The sequence below is a fragment of the Thermobia domestica genome, chromosome 13, assembly GCF_964235325.1.
Source record: "Thermobia domestica chromosome 13, izTheDome1.hap1.1, whole genome shotgun sequence".
NCBI lineage: Eukaryota > Metazoa > Arthropoda > Insecta > Zygentoma > Lepismatidae > Thermobia > Thermobia domestica.
Window position 1 is genome coordinate 147208435 of NC_137466.1, and position 14220 is coordinate 147222654.

General features: G+C 34.5%; 1 protein-coding gene across 1 annotated transcript in view; it reads right to left on the bottom strand.

Annotated features, from left to right (window-relative positions):
- The window catches only part of LOC145668627 (uncharacterized), a 120164-nt gene that overhangs the window by 34980 nt on the left and 70964 nt on the right, over positions 1-14220 (bottom strand). The window lies entirely within an intron of this gene.

Below are 14220 nucleotides of genomic sequence, written 5' to 3' on the forward strand. Positions count from 1 at the left end.
TCATAAGTGTTTCATAGTTTTTGTATATCACAACAGTATTTCACAGTTCTTTTACCCCCATTTTTTAATGCAAAAATCTAATAACAATATTATTTTTCCTTGTATTTTTGTAGTATTTACATTTTTTTTTTTTAAACAGTGTCCCTAAGATGTTCCTCCTTGGCTATTGCAACTCATTGTCAGTTGTTTTTCCTACGTTTGACGTCAGTAACATGAATCTGAACTCTCTTTGCAAGTCACTTACCGTAGGTGAGAAGCTTCCATGCTCCATGGTCTTCTGCTAAGTGTGCTCTGTTGCAGTCTCATCTTTCATAAGGATATATAATCAAGATTGCAATCAGTCTAAGATACAGAAAGTTGTTCTGACGTCGCGTTTTGTTCATAAGTAACTATACAAACGAAAATGTATCAGATAGTATTCCGTTTTTACATAACTATACAACACATTGGTATACCGGTAGTTTGTGTAAAATATTGTTTCTATTGAGATAAAAATTACTATTGTATTTTATGGTACCTATGAGGACACAAATAGTCTAACTACTGTGATTTTGGGTAGGAAATGAGGTGCACAGAATTTAAACATTTAGTATCACACGTGTGATTTAGTATAATTTGATCATTTTAATATTGGAATCCATGGTTCTAATATGTATATTACAGATACTCATACGTATATTACAGATTTTCATGTATATTACAGATACTCATGTGTATGTCACTGTTAGGAGAAATCAATTAACAATAGATACAATCCGCTAGTTAATTTTATAGTTTTTTTATATACAGTACATAGATAAATAATTATGCCAGCAGAATGAAAAACTATTAGCTGGTTCAAATTGGTAATGTACGACATGCTTTTCAACATCATAAAATGCATTTCTCTCGATTTTTCGAAACCTACGCATGAGAATTTATCCTCAAGCACGTCATTTTACTCAGCTTGATATGGTGTATCAACTGACACACACACACACACACACACACATATATATATATATATATATATATATATATATATATATATATATATATATATATATATATATTTCAACAAAAATTAAAGTTTACGAGCAAATGATCATTTTCGGATGAGTTCACTCGAGCAGACAGTTCTACCAAATATAAAATTTATAAGTAAACTGCGATGTGAAACATTTTTTGTGAAGGAATAAGAGTGAGAATATAAATAATTAGTGTCACTGCACAGCATATTGAATGAATTTTGAGTGATGGTACAAGTTTTGTGTGTCTAAGTGTGCTTTTCCACTATCCTATACCTCCCGTCGCTGACGCGCCTGTTCTCTACTGACGCACCCCCTCGCTGCCGCTCGAGTCCCTGCTGCGCTCCTATCCTGACTCGGTTAGATAGTATTCGTGCTTTTAAGTGGCCACCTAGCACAAGTTGCTTAATGTTCTATGCACTGTAGTTCTTATGTCATCTGTCCACACTGTATTTATACTGAGGTCTCCTGAAGTTAATCTACAAGTAGTAATGGAGGTCTTTATTTAGTGCATGCTCTGTTAAAAGCTCTAACCTAACCTGAAAATGTAAGTAATGTGTCAAAATTTGGTAAAACCGTCTGTCCGAGTAATGTCTTTTGCGTTTACCTCATTAACCATACCGTCTACTGTGATCTTAGCGTCATAATGAAGAAGTTGACGCAGATATACTTCAGTATCAGTTTCACTTTACACCATCATTTTTTTTATGTACAACAACTAAAAAGTTTTTCTCGAAAACTACGCATAAGCAATTATACTGATATAGGATATATATATATATATATAGGATATATATATATATATATATATATATATATATATATATATATATATATATATATATATATATATATATATATATATATAATTTTGTTCAGAACAATGTTATATATCTTTGGACACATTTGTTTTCCGTTAAAAGCTAATAATATTTGAAGAATTTTGTGTATTCTCTTAGTTCAAGGGTTCAAGATATTTTTAAAACAATATCACAATCCTTAATTTTGTAAGTGATGGAAAATATTTCTAACAGATTGCCTATTTTTACCGACTGTAAAAAATAAAAGCGCGTATACATTAATATATTTCATATTTATTCGAGCACGATAGACGTATTGGTATGTTTTTTCTGCAGTTAATGTCGGAAGTATATTCATGAATAACAACACGGAAATAATACATTTATACAAACAACTAATAATGTAAATATTTTACATAATATTACATAACTCAAAAATACATTCTAAGCATAATTTAAAATATAAAACATAAGTTTTATTTTTTAAAAAAATGATAGAAATTACTCAGTTGACATTCCCTTAAAATAGCGTCCATTCCAAGTGTCATACTTATCATACCCTAGACACTCTTTGGTCTGGCATTTTCAACTACCACGAGAATACTGACTTTACGGAGCGTAACTCATTACTTGTATAAGGAGTCATAATATTCAGAGCTCAAAGTATATTATCCTTAGCTTCAAATTAATTCATGATTTAAAAACCTTATGCACATAAGAGTAACTTCGAACAGAACAGTGCAGTTGAATAAAATATTAGCAACCTGTGTTACTAGGGTTACCAGACGTCCGTATTTACCAGGACAAGTGTATATTTTTAAGGCTTGTCCTGGCGTCCGTATTTATTTTGGAAATTTGTAAAATGTCCGTATTTTTAGCTACAAGTGATATTCATATAATCTTAGCATGTATTTGAACTGAGCTTTGTTGGGTACTCTGCCAATCGCAAGTGAAACACGTAACTCACGGACATACCTTTGTGCTTCAACATCGCTTCTGTGTGTTTTCACTTATACTGAGGTTTTTTGTTGGAACTGCAACTGGCCACATTGAATTTGTGATGAGAATTGAGTCGCGTATGAGCAAGAAAATGTCAGTTCAGAGTTTACGTCAGAACTGAATTCTTTTAGTATGTGCACAAAGCTGTAGTGCATTGTTTCCATTTACAGTAAACAATGGGGAAGAGGAAGTGCAAATTTACTGTAGAACTAGAGAGAAAGTACAAGTGCTTCAAGAAAGGACGTACAGATGAAGAAGCTGAATGTTTAGTGTGCAAGGCCTGGACGTACGTGTCTGTTGCTAACCGAGGTGCACCGGACCTGGAAAATCACATTTCTACAACGAAGCATAAAAGTAGTACACAGGGTACATCATCGTCATCCAAAATAACTTACAAATTCTCTAAAATAAATTCGCCATTGACCGACAAAATACGTGCTGCAGAAGGAACGTTAGCCTATCATACCATTGTACATCAGAATAGTTACAATACAATGGATTGTTTTTCGAAGTTACCAGCAAAAATATTTCCAGATTGTGAAGTAGCGAAAAATGTCGTGTGCGCGAACAAAGTGCGAGGCCATTATTAACAGTGTGATTGGTCCTGAGTCTGTGGAGAGTTGTGTGAGAGAAACAGAGAACGTGTCTTGCATTGGCGTCAGTACAGATGGGAGTAATCACGGAGATATAAAAATGTTTCCTATAGTTATTCAATATTTCAATTTCAAACAAGGTGGACTGAAAACGAAACTCATTGGTTTAAGAAATGTAACTAACGAAAAAGCCGAAACAATTTCCTTTTTAATTAAAGATGTGTTGTCTCAGAAAGGGATTGAAAGTAGGTGTGTTGCATTTGGGGGTGATAATTGCAATACGAATTTTGGTGGAATACGAAGAAGTGAAGGTAACAATGTTTTTTCAAATTTGAAGTCCCAGGTCAATGAAAATTTGATAGGTGTTGGGTGTCCAGCACATATTTTACACAACAGCATTCAACATGGTGTCGATTTATTGCCAATTGACATTGAAAGTATTATTCTAAAAGTTTTCAACTATTTTTCTGTTTATACAGTTCGAAATGAAACACTTAAAGAGTTCTGTGAGTTTGTTAGTATTAATTACAAGACATTATTGAGTCACTCCAAGACGCGGTGGTTGAGTCTTTTTCCAGCCATTGAGCGGGTGCTTGAAATGTACCTAGCACTAAAATCCTATTTTCGTTCAATGGACCATCCTCTTACAATCTTAAATAATTTTTTCAGTAACGATTTAAGTGAAGCTTACTTGTTATTTTGTCAGTCACTAATGTCTGTGTTTCAAGAGAAAATTCAACAAATTGAAAGAGAGGACAATTTGGACATTGAAGCGAAGCTACATCTTTAGAGTGTAACTAATGTGTTATAAGGTAGACTAGAGCACAAGTTTATACCTCTCAAAGTCAAGAACGTTCTGAACGAGTTAAAGGAAAATGGGCTGCAGAAAATGTGTGATAAATTTTCTGAAGAAATAAGTTGTTTATGCTTCTTGCCTTGAGTATCTCAAAAAATGGGTGAAGCCAATGGAAGATTTTGCATGTTTTAAATGGTTGACTCTGGATTCGGAAACAAGTTGGTCAGAAGTTGAAGAAACTGTGAGTTATGTAAACAGAAGGAGGGTTAACATTGATGATGTTTAAATTGTTTGATTAGTTTGTAAATTTGAAAAACTACGTAGTAGTGAAGAAGCAAGATCAAACATTCATTGATACTCCAATGCACAAAAAGTGGATAAACTATTTCAATACCTTAATATTGAATGTTTTTCTGAACTATTAAAATTGTGTGAATTTTTCTTTTCAATTTCTGCTCATAATGCTAACGCTGAAAGAATTTTTTCTTTAGTGGGTGTTCAGTGGACAAAAGAGCGCAACAGGCTGGATATTGAGAGTGTAACATGGTTTGTACGAAGTTCAATTTCAAAAATTTCACATGCAGTCAGTTTTATAATTACCTTTTGGAGAGTAAGGACTTGCTGAAAAAAATTGGCTTGTCAGAAAAGTACAAATAAGTAAGCTCTATGCTGTAAATCAGAATACTGCATTTAACCATTACACATCAGAATAGAAACATGGTATGCAGTACATACCATTGTTTGTTAATTTATATATATATATATTTGGTAATTTTGTATATCATTTTGTTAATTTTGCTGGAAAAAATTTGGCTTCAATGATTTCTTAAATATGTCCTGTTTTTTGACCACATTTGTCCTGCTTTCCACTCATGAGTATATGATAACCCTATGTATTACAGTTTTGGTTTCATCATAACTCTTTCATTAGATGCGTTATCAGACAATGTATCTGATGAAAGTACTGTATTAATACCTGAATAGTAACACAGTTTGATCATGTATTTCTTCAGTTGTAGTCTTTTGTTCGGATTTTAATTTGTCTGAATAAGAATTCACGTTAAGCTAAAACATGAAGTTTCAAACTTCTTATCTTCTACTGGTAGTAAAATTGTGTTGTCACAATGATATAGTAAATGTAACATTGAGAACTTTGAAAAGATAAGACTTCGTTCTTTCTTGAGGCTGTAGATGTTATTTAAATGCTATAGTTTGTCATATACAGGGTGGGCCACTTTAATCAATCCACGGAAATATCTGAAAAATGATAAAACATAGAAGAAATGTTTGAAGTACACGTTATGTATTGCTAAGGGGGAAAACCAATTCCGCCAAAAGTACCCCTCCCCGCCCCCCGTAAATGGGGGTAACGGGGGGTAACTTTGAAATGTCAAATAGGAACATGGGTCGAGTAATGCCTCGTTCGAAAGGTCTTGGAAAACTAAGTAACACTGTACCAAAAGATGTTTCATATGGAGCACCAGTTTCAAAATGGCCGCCATGATATAGTTCGGAAACTCCAGTACCCGTAGTATGAAAACCATGGAAGGTAAATGAATGGAACAAAATTGAAATACGTAAATATCGAATGGTGTGGTCCCTGTGATCCCAGCGGCCTCCCTGAAGGGGTCTTGGGGGCTAACTTCAAAATTTCAATGTCCGACCGGACAACGGTTCGGGCGTACGCTTGACCTACCCAATGCTGTTTGGAAGGCAGACTTCATGGATAGAGAATTGGTGCACTGAGTTAATACGGATGGCCACATTTACATTTTGATTAACGATTAGCACTCATGTCATATTGTGAGCTTCAGGGATGAAACGGTGCGTACGTATATCCCCGAAATGCTTTCCGAATAACCAGCACGCATTGCATAAAAGTTTCTGTGGCGACGGAGGTTAGCAAATTCACACGTTTGTAAGTTCCAGCAACTGCATTATTCGACAACTTCTTTCGTATAACGTTCCTTCTGTTTTCGCATCAAATCATACTCAGCCATACAGATATGCGTTACCATTCAAATAAAATTTCACCCTTTTTTAGTCACTACAGCGTCATCCTTACAAACAAATGTTTCAACCACACCATACCTATTTGTAAGGTAGCTTTAATTTGCGAATTAAAGTAGAGTTCTCATTTGAACTTTCACAGTTACTTTCCACCCCACTCACATACAGAGCGCAGAGAGAGATTATTTTGCAGGACTTGGATTTCTCTATATACATTATGGCAAATTTACTCTAATAATTTTATCTCTGTTGTATTATTCTCGAGCCTTGGAACGCCTTCGTGGTTTTCCTATTTAATTTTATGTTATTTTCATTTATGTCTAACCGTATTCATACTATGGGCACTAGACGTTTTCTTAGACACAGTCATCACGTCTTGGCGATCATTTTGAAAACGTGTCGAAAATATTCTGAAAGAAGCTGTTTGATATTAATTTGTCTATGAACGTGATGTTACTCGCTTTAAGTTGCTATTTGAAATTTTCAAGTTGGCCCCGGATACCTTTCAGTTGGCCCTCGGAGTCACCCCGGCAACCCCTCTCGATGTGCCTTACGTCAGTTAGCTACTCCAGTTTTTCTTCTGTTTATTTATCTCCAATCGCTTTCATACTACGGGTACTAAACCTTTTCTCTGACACGGATACTATGTTTCGGCGGCCTTTTGAGAACACTGCCATTTCACCTCAATCGTTTTTTCCTGCAAGATGTTTGATTTTGCATGATTTATCGAACGAGGTACCACTCGACTCATGTTACTATTTGAAATTTTGAAGTTAGCCCCCAAGACCCCTTCAGGGAGGCCACTGGGATCACAGGGACCACACCATTCGATATGCCCTATGTGCATCTGAATGGGCCCCCCCAAATTTTCAGAGAAATCGGTGCCCTTATATATATATATATATATATATATATATATATATATATATAGAGAGAGAGAGAGAGAGAGAGAGAGAGATCAGATTTTCAATGAAAAATTGAACGACTACTCTATTTCATCTAGAGAAGTTTCCAAATGAATAAATGAAAGTTGTAATTGACATATCTAGAAAAGTTTCAAGCACTTCTATTAACTCTGTACTTTTCCCAAATAGTTCCATCAACTCCTTATGCTTATCAACTAAGTCACACCAATGGAATATTTAACATTCTGTCTTTATACTAACTTGAAATCTTCTCTGAAATGTTGAGAATTTTTTTACTTATGCTTTTGATAAGTGGGTCATGTAAGCAACTTTTGCAAGAAACATGTATATTTTGAATTTCTGTCCTCGTACAGAGACACGTTACTCGATATCCAGAAAACTCAAATCAATCCATTTTTTCCAAAATCATCTTAGTGTGCATGAATTTTCAAAGGAAAAATTTTAATTTCAAATTTTTACTATACCATCTTACTGGAACGACAGAAAGATTTGTCAAGGACTGATTTTTGTTACTAATGTATTATTCACTTGAAAATTGGGACTGCTCGGTGATTATAAGATTCTCAAAACTACACACAAAAAGGAGAAAAAAAAGTACCTACAACAGACAATGAAAACCTAACTCAATAGTAGGTTAATATTATTAATAAAATAATAGAAACAATAACATAGTACAGCAATTTCATTCTAACATCAGCAACTAATTCTTTATATATGGTAACTGCATCAATTCATTTATTTCTCCATCATACTTCTTAAAACAAAAGATTAGAGTAAAGTATTATTTTAAAATTGTTTAAGTTGGTTTTGCTATAAGCAAAATTCTTGGAATATACCTTTTGTATCCCCCAAGAATAAACTCAAGTACATAAGTCCAATATCCAAAATATTACACCAATCTTGTTTGTGATGACGATAGTGCTTACCACAGTAATGCATAGCTACTGCTCTAAGTAGTGAGTGAGTAATTAAGAGTTCCTCTGTAATGGGCGAACGCAAGGATTTATCAGTATTCGACAATCTTCCATAACATTGTATTCAAGAATTGAGTGCGTTTTGAGGTAGAAGTGCTAAATGGTGAATTCAAAACAACAAGAAAAATGTATGTTGAAAGATTACGATACGATAAATTAGTGGATTCTGTAGATAGTCCACCTTTAAGGTAAACTGTTATCTCGTTTCGATTTTGATTAAATTTGTTTCTGACGATATAATATGTATATTATTGAAAGTATAAGTGGATTTCTCGGAAAGGTTGTAAGTCCAGATAATGCCACTTTTGATATCATGAACAACTAAAAATTTTACATATTTTCAAACTTTTTGTATTTTGTTAATCTAACAACAACATCGAATGATCTTCCAAAAGTTATGCCGCTCATTATCAGTACAATTTTTATCTTGTTTTACGGCATGATTTAAGTAAAACGTTGCATGTAATTAGTAGTATTTATCCAACTGATGACGTGCTTATAAAACTTTACTAAGAACGATAATTTAAATTTACTATTGTTGCTGATGCATTATAATATCCACCATCTCAAAAACTGTGAAAAAAATATGCAATGAATTGAATAAGTCGTAATATATAAAATATAATATTTTAAAAGTTATTATAATTTAATTATATAAAAGAAGCTTAAGGTAAGTATAGAGTAAGCTATAAAACATAAAATGAATTAACTATAATAATTGGATGAATTATAAAAAGTGTAAATTAAAGTAGTTACCTTGTTTGGAAATTTGGTGAAGCAGACATGTGCAATTCAATGGAATCCGTAATATGAAGGAAAACGGAACAATAAGGGTTATGTATCAACTATTATGTTACAAGATTAAGTCTATCCATATGATAATTTGGATCGCAATTTGTGTTGTGTTTTACTTGCACTTAAATAGTAATTTATATTATAAAATTGAAAGTGACTATGTTTGTGACTCTTAATCTCTTGAACCACCTGACCGATCTCAATCAAATTTTCATCATAGATGAGATTCAAGACTGGAAAGTTTTTTATATTATGTTTATAAATTTTTATATTACCTAGGTATATATATATATATATATATATATATATATATATATATATATATAAACGTAATAACTCTTAAACACCCAACCGATCTTGATGAAATTTTCATAGATGAGGTTCAGACCTGAGATGGTTTTGTCATATCACTTTGATAGTGCAACTTAGGGGAGGGGGCATTTATAAATTATCGAAAATGACCGATATTAGTGCCGAATTCATAGTTTTCGGGGTCGCTGTGATGAACAGTGACACTTCTGATACGCTGCATGGGGAAGGAGAAGGGGAGAGAAATATAAAAATCATCGGAAATGAGCGATATCAGAGAGTGCTTTAGTAATAGTAAAAAGTGACTGATCAACAGAACTTATTACTATTTTTTTCTTAATTTATAAGCAAAATGGGTAATTGATGCTTGTATTTTATATAAATAGAACACCTTTATAATTCATGTGTGCTTTAACAATTTACTGTAAAAGCGACTGACTTCATGCTGGCGTATACCTTTGAGAACCTAAATTCTGCGTTTTTCAAGTACGCGAATCGCGAATGGCGATCTGGACCACAGACTCAGCTTTCTACGCAGGACGTGTTGTTGGGAGGAAACTAATGTCCATCTAAATTAAACCGTTGCGCATAAAAAAAATGAAGAGTCAAGGAGGTTTTGGAGTTATAATACATGACACCAGGTCTGACATGAAGGGGCGGGTCAAGCTTTGTCTATTTTCATATGTACACTCATACAGAGCGTCTGAAACTTCTTTGATTTCGACGAACAACGTATACAAATACTGAATTATGCAAATGTAAAATGATAGTCACTGCATTCCACATTGGAGAGAATTTTGAAGTCATATTTGATGTTTATATATATATATATATATATATATATATATATATATATTAGGGATGGCCGGATCCGGATCCGGATCTCGGATCTGGATCCGGATCTCGGATCTGGATCCGGATCTCTGATTTCGGATCTCGGATCTGGATCCGGATCTCTGATTTCGGATCTCGGATCTGGGTCCGGATCTCGGATTTCGGATCTGGATTCGGATCTCGGTTCGAAATTCGGATCTGCATCCGAAATCCGCATCTCAGATCTTGATTCTTATCCAAACCCACATCCCACCCAAATTGTGATAAACTTGAATATCAAAAATTCACCGAAAGTAATTTCACGAAGTCCTGACAGTGAAGAAGAAAACAGAAAATTAAGACGGATATTGATAAGTCTATTTGTCTCCTTTATTCTACACTAAAGATCAAATGCTTGCCTTACTAAAAAATAATCTGATTTGACCCGGATGAGAATTCGAATGTCGAATCTAGGTCCACCCGGTTGCAGGACCGAGATGAAATATACACATATTTATATTTGAAACCGGAATACAAAACTCGAATATTTAAAATTCCTCAATACACCTATTTCATTGACAGTTAAGAAAACAAACAGTTAAGACAAGTATTGACTAGTTTTTACGTATATTTATCTTGCTCAGTCTGCTCTAAATATCAAATGTATACCTTACAATTAGATTTAATAATTATTTAGTAAATCACAATATGAGCACCGAGAATAAACTATGAATTTTGGTGCCCCTTATCTAGATTTGAAATTTCGGATTCATACATAGAATCAGGCTGAAAGATAAATATTTGAGATCTGGACACCGAAACAAGTGCTAGTACCAAGATCGTAGCCGTTTTACCTAGGTAATGCGAGCGGAAGGCGAGCACTAATTCCGCATGTACCGGTACTTTGGGGAACACGAGAAACTAAAAACAGATAAATATTCTTTTTCAGGGGCAAGTTGCGCTTTAACATGACTTTTCATGAGCGTTGTGTTCAAATACGAAAACTGTAATGGCGACTTGTTTAAAATAAATGTCTTTTCTTTTTTAGCAATAAAGCTAGGTACTTTCACATTGAATAAAAATTAGCAAAGCACATTTCACTGATTAGAGTGCTGGTTCTTATGGAAGCTTTCACACTGAACCGAAGATTTCCTCATGTGGGTATCAGATTGCCACGATTCACCTTGCTGAAAGACGTGGTTTATCAGGAGGTCGGCCAAGATTCTTTTGGACTTAGCCTGTAGACTGCTTCTGGTCTCAATTATTCCCATATAACAAGACTAACCATATATAAAGTTGGTTCGAAATGATTTAAAATATCACTAATTGACCTTAAGGAGATAATTGCGATTTAAATATTCGTAAATCAGAAGAGATGTAAAAGTTAAGCGTTAAAATAAATCCGATAATTCCTAATGCAACCTAATGATAGCAATAAAACTCCTTATGTAACATTTGAAAGCTAAGATTAACAGTTTTGTTCCTGAAGAAGGTTTATGGCAACATAGAATATTATAAATCCAATTATCATAAGTAATACCTCTGACAGCCCCGCATTTCACATCACCATCGCCCTTCATCCTGACAAGTGGGCAATTCACTTACCCACAATGACTTTTCAGGCATTCCAGTGACATCAATATCTCAGTTTGGGTTTGGGATCATGCTTCGGTGAACCTTGATTATCACCATCAGCAGCTATTGGAGAATCAGAACTTATTTCAGTATTAGACAATGTGGGTAACTATAGCTTTTCGTCTATAGAAGACAGAGAGCGTGCCTTAGGTGCCCGTGGTCATGGGTTCAATTCCCGGAGAGGCACTCAACAATTTCGATGTTGACCCAGCATCGTGAGGACAATTGGGGAGTTATCTTAAGTAAGAGATAGCGGACTGCAGTCTAGAAAGCCGGCATTAGGGACTTCGGGTGTCGATGCGTTGACTACACATCCCCACTTTCAACGTAAGCCCGCTGGTAGGAACCAAAGGACTGTCGTGCCAAGAATTTAGTTTGTTTTAATTATCATAAATGGCTTCTTTATTATTAAATTTTATCCAATATTTTCTTTTCAACTAGTTTGGGAAACTCAGAGCTAGCTACTTGTTTTCTTTTTAATTCATGTTCATAGTTAGCACAACTAATCACTAAGGAAAAACAATCTTTTCAATAAAATTCGCCTCGCGTCTTTCGTAGCTCTAAGTTTAGTTATTTTTAGTTTTTTTTTTTTTTTCAAGTTGAAGGACGGTTTATCATTTTCCCCTCGCTTACCCTATTCTTTTTTCTAGTTTTACCTATGTTTCTTTGCACGGACATTGCGCCTATACGCACGTGCTTAGTGTGTTCGTTTACAAAAGCGGGCCATTTTCCTACCACTATAGAAAGTAAGAGTGCACTGTATCAGAGAAATATTAATTGACGTATGTAAGTGAATATATCTGTGACGAAGTCATAATTACTCAGTTTTTGCATCGTACATAGTTTCCTCATCCTTATTAATCTCTTCACCCCCGCTTCCTGAATTCCAGTTCTAGTATTCTTTCTTAATGGGGGACTGATGTCTCATGTAGGCTTATTAACTATAACATCAGTAATAAAGAAAGTACGGTTTAATTTGCACTAATTTTAAAACATTACGTTTATTAAATAATAATAATAATACGGAGCGAGCTCAGACTACTTGTTAGGATTCTTGCTTCGCAATTGGATAATACCGGGTTCGAATTTGGAGACCAGCCATCCTGACTGGGGATTTTCCAGGGTTGTTCCTCAGTTATACTGGGTAAATGCTAGGTTAGTACCTTGATCTAAGGCTCTGGAGACCTTCCTTTCATTCCTTTTCCAATGTTTTCATCTGTTGATTACTGCAGTGTAAAATGGCCTCTGAGGATGTATCTGGTAGCTTATAGTAAATAAACAATAACGACGTAATATACCTTCACGAAACGTGTGGGTTAATTTAACTACAGCCTTACAGTCCCAATAGATAGCTAAAGTTTTAATATCAATTTCCTGACTTTTATATACTATTTTCATATTGTTTCAGCTTTCAATTTTCTCATGTATGTTCCCACCGAGAATTGAACCTGAGATCACATGAACAAATGCGAATATGTTAAATATTTTTGAACACTTTAATATACAAAACACAAAACGCTTCAATGATACGATGCATGGATATGTTTTGGTTACGTCCTGCAATGTATGATTAAAGAAGCAAGGAGGGTGAAGAAAAAATAACAGAAATCTCTTTTATGTTTCTCCTTCAACAAACTCCCGACCTCAGAAGGGCAAGCCATAAGTTAGGTAATAAAGTCATACAACGAACACAACCATATCGCTCTCCTGAAATTCTCGTGTGTATGTTTAAAAATCTACTGTTGTTCCACACCAACCAGTCTATATTTTTTTGTTGTATATACCTTCGAAGTGAAAGATATTCATTATTACATTTGTTGGTGGTTGGACTCGTGAATCAGAAACTACTATTAATAAAGAGTTTGTTTTGTCTACTATCCCTGCGATTAGAAGGGCCTTATCTAAAAGATATTTCATTTGTATATGAGAAAAGAAGAAAGTTTATTTTCTAAGAATAAAATAAATATTTTCAATGTGAAGCTAACATTAAGTTTCGAAGAGGAGCTAAACAGAAGAATTTGTTACCATTTACATCAGTTTTCAGACAGTTCACTATACTCTGAAATGGGAAGAAATCAAACTGGGAAACATTTTACTAAAGAGACTTCGACAGAAAGTGCAACATGTAAATATTGCAAGGTTAAAATAAAATAAAGAACAAAGGTAACACAAACGTGTTATGGAAACATTTAAAAGCACAGCAACCTACTATATCAGTGAATCCTAAAAAAAGTTTTAACGAATTTTAGATATTCAATTTTATCATCACAATTTCAGATGTAGGTTTGAATACGAATCAAGATCTGAGATTCGAATTTCGGATCCAGCGGATCCAGATCCGAGATCAGGACCCAGATCTGAGATTCGGATGTGAGATTCGGATCCGAGATCCGGATCTAGGTCCGGATCCGAGATCCGGATCTAGGTCCGGATCCGGCAAGATCCGGATCCGGATCTCACTGGATCCGGGATATCCGGATCCGAAAATTTTTGGCCATCCCTAATATATATATGTAGTTCTTTGAAGATTTTCAGACAAAATTGTGCTTACATTGGCTCATCC